Raw genomic sequence first — 10,767 nt, forward strand, 5'->3', positions numbered from 1 at the left:
TATCTCCATTCTTGCAACACTTTGAAAAGTTCAGCTGACCTAATGGTCAACCTCAAAGCCTTTAGTTATCTTCAGACAGAGAAAACCTGTTTTGTAGCAACTGATTTTATCTCTAAGCCCAGATATGGCATTTTAATTAGAATAAGTCAAGACTCCAAGGATGACTTCATGGAAATGTATTGCTGCTATTGGAAAGGGAAAAAAACCTTGAATATATAGCTCTGTAATTGATTTTCTTTTTTGTGTATTACTTATATATTCATATAATGATGAAAATAATATTTCTCAGTAATTTAAAGTCTTACTACCTGAGAATGATAAACTTTTGAAATGATGAAATGACACTGAGCTAGAAAATTAGAGGATTCCATTTAGTAATTATAATACACAAATTCTTTCTGTTCTAATTCCTCTATCTATGAAACAGATATAGTTGTCTATTAACAGATGAAAATTAAATTATTTAAAGTGGATTTATCCCAACTGTATAGTTGTAAATATTAAATATCCTCCTACCACATCCTCCTTATAAAGTCATTGCTATCACTCTGGTAATTTCAGTAGAAATGAGGCTTCAGCTAACACTAATAGGATGAGGATTGATGAGGTCAATTTGCACTGACCGTCTTCAAATGATAAATGTCAAAAATCTTATTCTGTTCACTAGTCCACAGGGACTCACGTATAATAAATGCTCTAAAAGCTGTAAGCAAGTAGTTTCTGAAAAGTATTTGGCTGTATTCCTATTCAGCAAAACACTGAACTCATAATACCATGGAACAATTAGTCAGACCACAAATTAACCAAGAAGCTTTACTTTTTCTGTGTTTAATTCCCAAAATCAGCTCTAAATGGATAACAGACCCATTACTCTAGATCCAAGAATAAATGGGCCCTTGGACTTTTTTCTTCTCATGAGGTGACCACATGTTATGCAGTAATCTCAGCAACTTTATTTTATTTTTATTTTATTTTTTAACTTTACAATATTGTATTGGTTTTGCCATATATCGAAATGAATCTGCCACATGTATACATGTGTTCCCCACTGTGAACCCTCCTCCCTCTTCCCTCCTCATACCATCCCTCTGGGTCGTCCCAGTGCACCAGCCCCAAGCATCCAGTATTGTGCATCGAACCTGGACTAGCGACTCGTTTCATACATGATATTATACATGTTTCAATGCCATTCTCCCAAATCATCCCAACCTCTCCCTCTCCCACCGAGTCCAAAAGACTGTTCTATACATCAGTGTCTCATTTGCTGTCTTGTATACAGGGTTATTGTTACCATCTTTCTAAATTCCATATATATGCGTTAGTATACTGTATTTATGTTTTTCCTTCTGGCTTACTTCACTCTGTATAATAGGCTCCAGTTTCATCCACCTCATTATAACTGATTCACATGTATTCTTTTTAATGGCTGAGTAATACTCCATTGTGTATATGTACCACCGCTTTCTTATCCATTCATCTGCTGATGGACATCTAGGTTGCTTCCATGTCCTGGCTATTATAAACAGTGCTGCGATGAACATTGGGGTACACGTGTCTCTTTTCCTTCTGGTTTCCTCAGAGTGTATGCCCAGCAGTGGGATTGCTGGATCATAAGGCAGTTCTATTTCCAGTTTTTTAAGGAATCTCCACACTGTTCTCCATAGTGACTGTACTAGTTTGCATTCCCACCAACAGTGTAAGAGGGTTCCCTTTTCTCCACACCCTCTCCAGCATTTATTGCTTGTAGACTTTTGGATTGCAGCCATTCTGACTGGCGTGAAATGGTACCTCATAGTGGTTTTGATTTGCATTTCTCTGATAAGGAGTGATGTTGAGCATCTTTTCATGTGTTTGTTAGCCATCTCTATGTCTTCTTTGGAGAAATGTCTATTTAGTTCTTTGGCCCATTTTTTGATTGGGTCATTTATTTTTCTGGAATTGAGCTGTAGGAGTTGCTTGTATATTTTTGAGATTAGTTGTTTGTCAGCTGCTTCATTTGCTATTATTTTCTCCCATTCTGAAGGCTGCCTTTTCACCTTGCTAATAGTTTCCTTTGTTGTGCAGAAGCTTTTTAATTTTAATTAGGTCCCATTTGTTTATTTTTGCTTTTATTTCCAATATTCTGGGAGGTGGGCCATAGAGGATCCTGCTGTGATGTATGTCTGAGAGTGTTTTGCCTATGTTCTCCTCTAGGAGTTTTATAGTTTCTGGTCTTATGTTTAGATCTTTAATCCATTTTGAGTTTATTTTTGTGTATGGTGTTAGAAAGTGTTCTAGTTTTATTCTTTTACAAGTGGTTGACCAGTTTTCCCAGCACCACTTGTTAAAGAGATTGTTTTTAATCCATTGTATATTCTTGCCTCCTTTGTCAAAGGTAAGGTGTCCATATGTGCGTGGATTTATCTCTGGGCTTTCTATTTTGTTCCATTGATCTATATTTCTGTCTTTGTGCGAGTACCATACTGTCTTGATGGCTGTGGCTTTGTAGTAGAGCCTGAAGTCAGGCAGGTTGATTCCTCCAGTTCCATTCTTCTGTCTCAAGATTGCTTTGGCTTTCAAGGTTTTTTGTATTTCCATACAAATTGTGAAATTATTTTAAATGTCTAGCTACATCATTTTTGACTTAAGAAGAAAACCATCATTTGAATGAAGAGGATTTCTAACATTAAACCCCACATTGAAAGCTTGTAATAGATAATGTATTAGCCTGTGATTATGATACAGCTATGGAAAATTTTCAAATACCAGGGAATGATTTCAAAGCATTTTTTTAATGTTAAATGCTTTTAACATTCAACACTTCTATACATCATAATTATGGTGTTCATAAACTAACATTAACTTTTTCAAACATTAATGGATCCCAAGCAACCAAATGAAAGGAGAGGTGTATCAGATGCTTTCTTGGTAACAGAAAAAAACAAATATAGAGTTTCACAATGGAAAATTCAGAGGATAATAGCTAAGTTAATTACTTGAACTCCCCTGAACAATTTTTGACCTCATACAGTTTATAAGATCAAAGATATATATTACTTCCTTTCTCATTTAAAAATAGCAGATGAAAAGTGGGTTTTCTGAAATGAGTGGTAGTGTGTTTGTGTTCTCCGAGGTATATACATGGGTCGTAGAAATGTCCAAAATTGTCACTCAGATACTGAAAGCATATGTCTTACAGAAGTGACCTGTTTGGAAGTGTGATGAGAAAGGATGCCTGGCACTGGCCCTCAGGGTAGAGAGAGGCTTGCTCAGAGAGACAGAGTTATAGAGAAGAGTCTGTTTCATGGAACTTCTCTGTGGCTGCATTCAGAATGTTGCTTTGCAGGACTTTTAATTAAGTTCCCTATCTCTGTTTTCCTACTTGGTCATCTCAAATGAAAGTACCCCCATCTTCCTACACTGACCCCTACTTACACATCTTTCTTTCTTTCCTCTTTGTTTCAAAAGATGAGCTGTTCCTTCACCAGTGCTCTAGAATTTAGATAGAATCCTAGCCTCTCTCCTCTGAGATGTTTATCTACAATCACTTTCCTCTCTTGTATTTATTTAATCTCTCTATTAGTTCTTTACTTTCTCATCATATGTGGCAGACACTATTGGCTGCCCACCAATAACCTTGATTTCTCTTTCTTTTTTGCTGGTTTTACCATTCCTCCATGTTAAAGACTCAGAATACCCAAATGAACTATTTCCCAGCCTCTCATATGGTGAGGGAAAGCTTGATGACAAAGCTGCTGAGTCTTTTGCAAAAAGCAGCCCTCACTGATAAGATAGTAGCATGTGAGGAACAATTTCTCCATGCTTTGGAAGTTGACTAGTGAGGATGAGAGGTTTGGAGCTGCAATAGCCATCTTGTAAGTATGACGGGAAAACACGGAAGGTACACTGGGAAATGGAATCTGCGAACAACTGAAAGATCCCTGGGACCTAGATGATATCACTAAACTATTGGACAAACTCTGAGCTCAACTAGTCCTCATTTTTTTCTCATGTAAGAAAAGTAAACCTCTTGTCTAAGCAATGCTAAGTCCAATATTCTATTAAGTGTATTGGAAAGTATCTTGATTGATTTTGATTTAAGATAGCTGCCTCAGTTGGATGACCCAAGTGTTTGATACCTTATTCCTTCTTCTTCCTGTAGTTCAAGGCAAATGGGATGGTTGAAAGTGAAACTATTAGTCACTCAGTCAGGACCCCATGGACTGTAGCCTGCCAGGCTCCTCTCTACTTGGGGTTCTTGAGGCAAGAATACTGGAGTGGGTTGCCATTTCCTTCTCCAGGGGATCTTCCAGATCCAGGGATCAAACCTGGGTCTTTTGCATTGTGGGCAGATTCTTTACCATCTGAGCCACCAGGGAAGCCCAATGGGATGGTTGGATCACAGCAAACATTTTGGTCCATGAAGTAACTTTGAAAATGGAAATTGTGTATTAGTTATGACAAAGGAGAAAAATATAAAAAGCTTGAGTCTATGATGACCATAACAGTTCTTGGCTTCCAAACTTGAAACTTCTTTTATATGACAAAGTAATTATTTTCTATCATTTTTAGATTACTTTTCTTGGCTTTGCTTTGTTTTCTGTTATAAGCATTTGAAATGAATACTGATACATGTAACTTGCGTGTATAAGGAGACATGAATAAAATATTTAGCTAAATGTTTCAGGATGAAAAGTTATGTACATTTTAAATTTGTGATAGTTATAAATTTTTCTACAAAAAGTTAGCATAAATTTATGATTCCACCACATTTATGATCTCCTTATATCTTCATTAATCCTGCATATTATCAACATTTTAAAATATTTGTTTTTTGATTATTTTAAATGATGCTTGTTTTGGTTTACATTTTTTAAATTAAGAAAAGTTAACCCTTTCTTCCAAACAATTTATATTTCTTTTTCTGAAAACTTCCTGATACTTCCTTTTTCCTACTTTTCTACTATTGTCTTTTTCTGTTCTTACTGATTTAAATATATCAGGTGAATTTATGGGGGCTTCCCTAGTAGCTCAGCGGAGAAAGAATCCGCTAGCAATGCAGGAGACCAGGTTTGATTCCTGGGTCGGGAAGATCCACTGGAGAAGGGATAGGATACTCACTCCAGTATTCTTGGGCTTACCTGGTGGCTCAGCTGGTAAAGAATTGGTCTGCAATGTGGGAGACCTGAGTTCAATCCCTGTGTTGAGAAGATCCCCTGAAGAAGGGATCAGCTACCCACTCCAGTATTCTGTCCTGGAAAATTCCATGGACTATATAGTCCATGGGGTTGCAAAGAGTCAGACACGACTGAATGACTTTCACTTCACTTCAGGGAAATTTATACTTACTTTGTTATGTATGTTGCTGTATTTTTGCTTTTTTTTGGTTTCTCTTATTTTTTTATCTTTTTGATGCTACCTTTTGCCATGGAGATCTGGTAAATATTTACTTAGTAAATAATTGGCCTGTACCCTTATGGCTTCCAGAGTTTGTGCCTTAATTGGAAAGTGAAAGTCACTCAGTCATGTCCACCTCTTTGCTACCCCATGAACTGTCCATGGAATTCTCCAGGCCAGAATACTGGAGTGGGTAGCCTTTCCCTTCTCCAGGGGATCTTCCCAACCCAGGGACGGAACCCAGTCTCCCGCATTGCAGGTGGGTTCTTTACCAGCTAAGCCACAAGGGAAGCCCAAGAACACTGGAGTGGGTAGTCTATTCCTTCTTCAGGGGATCTTCCCAACCCAGGGATTGAACCCAGGTCTCCCGCATTGCAGGTGGATTCTTTACCAACTGAGCTATATTTTCCATATTCCAAGATTTTATATAATTGTTTACATATGTAAGTACATAATAGAAATATAAAAACTATTCCTATTTTTTGGTGTTTTGTAAAGTTTTAACTTTTTTATATTTTGATATGTGTCAAATTTACTTTTAAGGGTTGCATGAGGGGTACAACCATTTTTTCCCCTCAAAATATTAGTTAGTTGTTCCAATACCTTTTATTGAAAAAGCAATTCTTTCTACACAAACTGAATTGCATTTGAGCATATTTAAATTTCATGGGATTTTCTAGGGAGTAGTGCAATACTTGACATAAAATAAATATTCCATGTATATTTACTGAAAAAATAAATTGTGAAAGTACCCCCCACAGATCCTATTGTTATTTTAATTAGGCTTACACTGCATTTATGGATGAATATAGAAAAGACTTATATTGTATATAATATAAAAATTTCTAACTGAAAATCATATTATATATTTTAATTTATTTATATTTTTATGCTGTTCAGTTTTAAAGTTTAATTCTGTTTTTATCTAGATCATTTTCAGTTTTTCAAAATTGATTTATATCATTTTCCCTTTCTGTATTGATGTGTTCCCTCAGTATATTTGTACTCTTTGCTCTCTTCTGCCCCACGTCCCATATATGTTAAATATCCTCTGATTCATAATATTCTTGCTATATGGTCCATCCATGGGGATTGTCTCAGCTTGAGAGGTTGCACTGTCTTGTAGAACTGGTTGTACAACTAAGGTAATAAGTAAGCTCACTATCTGTCAAATCTAACTTAACTTTATGTAGGATTTTCAAATGAAACACAAATTTCTTTGAAAAGTTTGGATTCATGGGATCTACTTCATCTTTTTTTAAAATCATACCTGCACAAGAGATAAGTTGTTGGATACCCACTAATTTTTTTTTAATTCTTTGCTTGCCACTGAATTTAGGAGAGCTCAGGAAATATGACAGTGTTATATGGAACAGTTTCTTTATTCAAGCACTTTTTCGTCTTATTTTGGAGACTAGATGGAAACTCACAAAACAAGTCAAAATAATACTAGACAGAATTGACTCCAGTAACGAGCTGTTCCCAGCAGACAAAGTGCTTACAGAGCAGTGACTTTAACTATTTTGGGGGCCACAAATTCCTTTGTGATGATAACTGCAGATACTTTCCCTAGAAAAGAGTGAGAACATTAAAGTAACATTGACTGTAATCCTGTGTATCAGGTTCTCACAAGAAACGGATTTCTCTCCAAAAGTTTAAGTAAAGATATGTCAACAGAGGGACAACTTCCTGAGGAATGGGCAATTTAGGGGAATGAAAACTGAAAGAGAATAGAGGCATCCAAAGAATAGCAGCTGCAGAAAATCAGGCCCTCAAAGGACTAAGAGGCTTCTTGGAGGAAGGTCTGTCTGATGGGAGGGTTGTGGTTGCTACCAGAGAATCAGCACTGAGCTCGATGAAGTAAGGAAGAAATGCCTAGAACTTTTTCTTCTCCTAGCCTCTGATCTTCTGCCAATAAGAAGCTAGCCAGCAAAAGAATGTAGTGATGTAGTTCATGGGAGTCAGCTTTCTTGGGAATAGAACAGGAAAAAGAGGTAGGGAAGGAACCTGGGTTGGAAAGAGGTGGAAGAAACAGAAATGAACCAGCATGGTGTTCTTTAGGACGCTGCCTACGTTAGTAGTCTTTACACTTCGGAAGTGATAGCAAACTGACCAAGTACTTAAATTAAATAATAGTGCATTTTTAATTCATGTCTCTAATCTACAATCATTTCTGTTTTCTGGCCTGTGATTAAGCTCATGGTGAAGGCAGGAAGGCTCATCTTACTAGAGACATGAAAGAGTAAAGAGGATAATAGAAGCTTTGTTTACAAAATGATTTATCTTTGCACCTCATTTGAGATATAGCATCAGGCTCAAACTCAAGTTTACAAACCTTATGAATTTTTATTTCTATTTGCTTCTTGCTAAGAGCTATGCTTTAAGCAAGGTATGTTCCATGAGTGTGGAGCATAGTGCCTTGTACTCAGAAGCATTCTATATTTGCTAAATGTGCTGCTGTCACTGTCTTGGAATTCTTAGTAATATTGAAAAGAGGCTCCACGTATTCATTTTGCACTGAGCACTGTGACTTTTATGGCTGGTTCTCCATTTAGGGTATGGCAATGTCTCACTATTTTGTAGAGGAGGACTTTATATACTGTTAATGAAAACGATAACAATGATAATTATCTACCACTTTTCTACTGAGAAATATTCAAGATATTGTATTTTTCCCTTTCCCACCACATTTTCTGGTTCACTAAAGAGATATGATCATGCTCACATCTAGATAGGGAAATAGTAAGAACATAACTGATATGCCCAAGATATGGGAAAAGGTAATGCTGGTATCAGAATTTGAACCAAGACGCTCTGACTCTCAGCTTTAGGCATCATTAATCCCCAAAGTGTCTGGATGCTGTGGATTGCAGAGTAAAACCAACCAATAGTAATAATGCATAACTCATGTTTTGAATTTTTTCTTTTAGAAAATATACATGCCCGGATAAAATATATGTTAAGAGCTGTCAGCAGGAATCAGGGAATAAACTGAAGCCATGACGTAAAGGAGCTATGGAAATCTCTTTGGGGCAACCACAGAGAGTCAGTCCTAAAGGAGGATATATATATATATAGACACCAAGAATCCAAGTCTATTGTGGTTCATGTCTGTGGAAATAATATGGGATGACTTCATCGGCATGTCTTGATGTCAACATTAGAGACTTAATCTTTAGTATTTCCTATATCTTGGTCTGAAATGATGATTTTTCAAAAATCTCCTGTTAAACATATCTTTTGACTCTGCAAGTTTATAGAGAAGCAATCACCAGAAACAGTTCTTCTAGTGTTTTCTGTCTTCTAGCATCTCTGACATGAAGGACAAGTGTTGTGGGTTGGCTTGGCAACCACTGACCTGAATTCTTTTCCTTCTAGTATTTAAATACTGGATATTTTTTTCAATGAGCTTTCTTTTAATGACCTATTAATAGAAAAGATTTTTGGGGACTGATGTCAGAAAAATAGCAACGTGTGAATTCTTAGTTCTTGTACTTTCAAGAAATAACAATTTGAACAACTACCCATGCTCAAAAGTACCTTCACAGTGTCTAATGATTCCAGTAAGGGAATGCAGTACCTGGATAAAGCACAGAAATAAGAAAAGGGTAGGAAAGATAGTCACCCTAACTATATTACTCATCTCCCAAGCCCAGGTAGCCCAACATGGAGAGACCTCCTCATGGGACAAGGAGTGTAAAGTGAGCACCTATCTTCATATAGACCGTAGAGCCAGCCTGCCTTAGAACTAGGATGACTCCCTAAGCTCTAGTTGATTCCTTATGGGATGGGATTCCCCCAGATCCAGGGCCCCCAGGGTCACCTTGTCACCTACTGACTCCAGCAGCCCCAGGTGGTTCCTGCAGCACCAGGCTCTCAGCACATCTCAGGCAAAGCTGACTCTCATGGTGTCATGCAGTAATGCCCCTGTTGTCTGTGGTTTCACTTTCTACAGTTTAAGTTGCCTGAGGTCAACCAGAGTCTGAAAATATTAAACAGAAAATTTCAGAACTAAATAGTTCATAAACTTTCAGTTGTGTGTGATTCTAAGTAACATGATGAAATATTGCACCATCCTGCTTCATCCCACTTGGGATGTAAATCATCCCTTTGTCCAGTATATGCTAACCACCTGTTAGCCAATTAGTAGCCATCTCAGTCATCAGATTGCCTGTCACAGTATTGCAGTGCTTGTGTTCAAGTAACTCTTTATTTTACTTAATAATGGTCCCAAAGTAAAACTGAAGTGATGCTGGCTATTCAAATATTCTAATAAGCCTAAGTTACAAATTACATTTGATGATAGGTATATATGTGTGTGGAAAACATAATATATATAGGGTTCAGTGTAATCTGTGGTTTCAGACATCCACTGTGGGTCTTGGAACATATCCCTTACATAATGGGGGAGCTACTCTATGCAGAACTTTCTACCCAATAGTAACAGAATACACAGTCTTCTTAGTGCACATGCATTTTCCAGGATAGATCATATGTTATGTCACAAAATAAGCCTTAGCAAGTGCAAGAAGATTAAAATCATAGGTTTGTTTTCTGACCACAATGATATAAAATTAGAAATCAGTACCAGGAGGAAAACTAGAAAATTCACAAATTTATGGAAATTAAACAACACCCTCCAGAACAAAATGGGTCAAAAAAGAAATTAAAAATATCTTGAAATAAACAAAACATACCAAAACTTACATGATACAGCAAAAGCAGTTCTTAGAGGCAGGTTTACAGCAATAAATGCCTACATTAAGGGAAAAAAGGCTCAAGTAAATAACCTAACTTTACATGTCAAGAAACTAGAAAAGAACAAATGAAGTTCAGAGTTAACGAAAGGAAAGAATTAACAAAGGTCAAAGCAGAAATAAATAAAATAGAAACCAGAGAAACAACAGAAAAGATCAACAAAACTAAGAGCTGGCTTTTTGAAAACATAAACAAAATAGACAAACTTTTAGCTAGACTAATTAAAAAAGAGAAGACTAATAAAATCAGAAATTAAGGAAGAGACATTACAACTAACACCACAGAAATACAAAGGATTGTGTAAACTATTGTATGTCAACAAGTTGAATAACCTAGAAGAAATGGATAAATTTCTAGAAACATACATCTTAACACTGCATCATGAAGAAATATAAATTTTCAGCAGACCAAGTAAGTAGACTGAATCAGTAACCAACCCTCCCTGCCCCCAGAGAAAAGTCCAGAAACAGGTGTTTTACTGGTGTATTCTATGAAACATTTTTTAAAAGAGGTAACACCTTATCTTTGACAAAGGAGGCAAGAATATACAATGGATTAAAGACAATCTCTTTAACAAGTGGTGCTGGGAAAACTGGTCAACCACTTGTAAAAGAATGAAACTAGAACACTTTC

This window comes from Bos javanicus, chromosome X (genome assembly GCF_032452875.1).
Source record: "Bos javanicus breed banteng chromosome X, ARS-OSU_banteng_1.0, whole genome shotgun sequence".
NCBI lineage: Eukaryota > Metazoa > Chordata > Mammalia > Artiodactyla > Bovidae > Bos > Bos javanicus.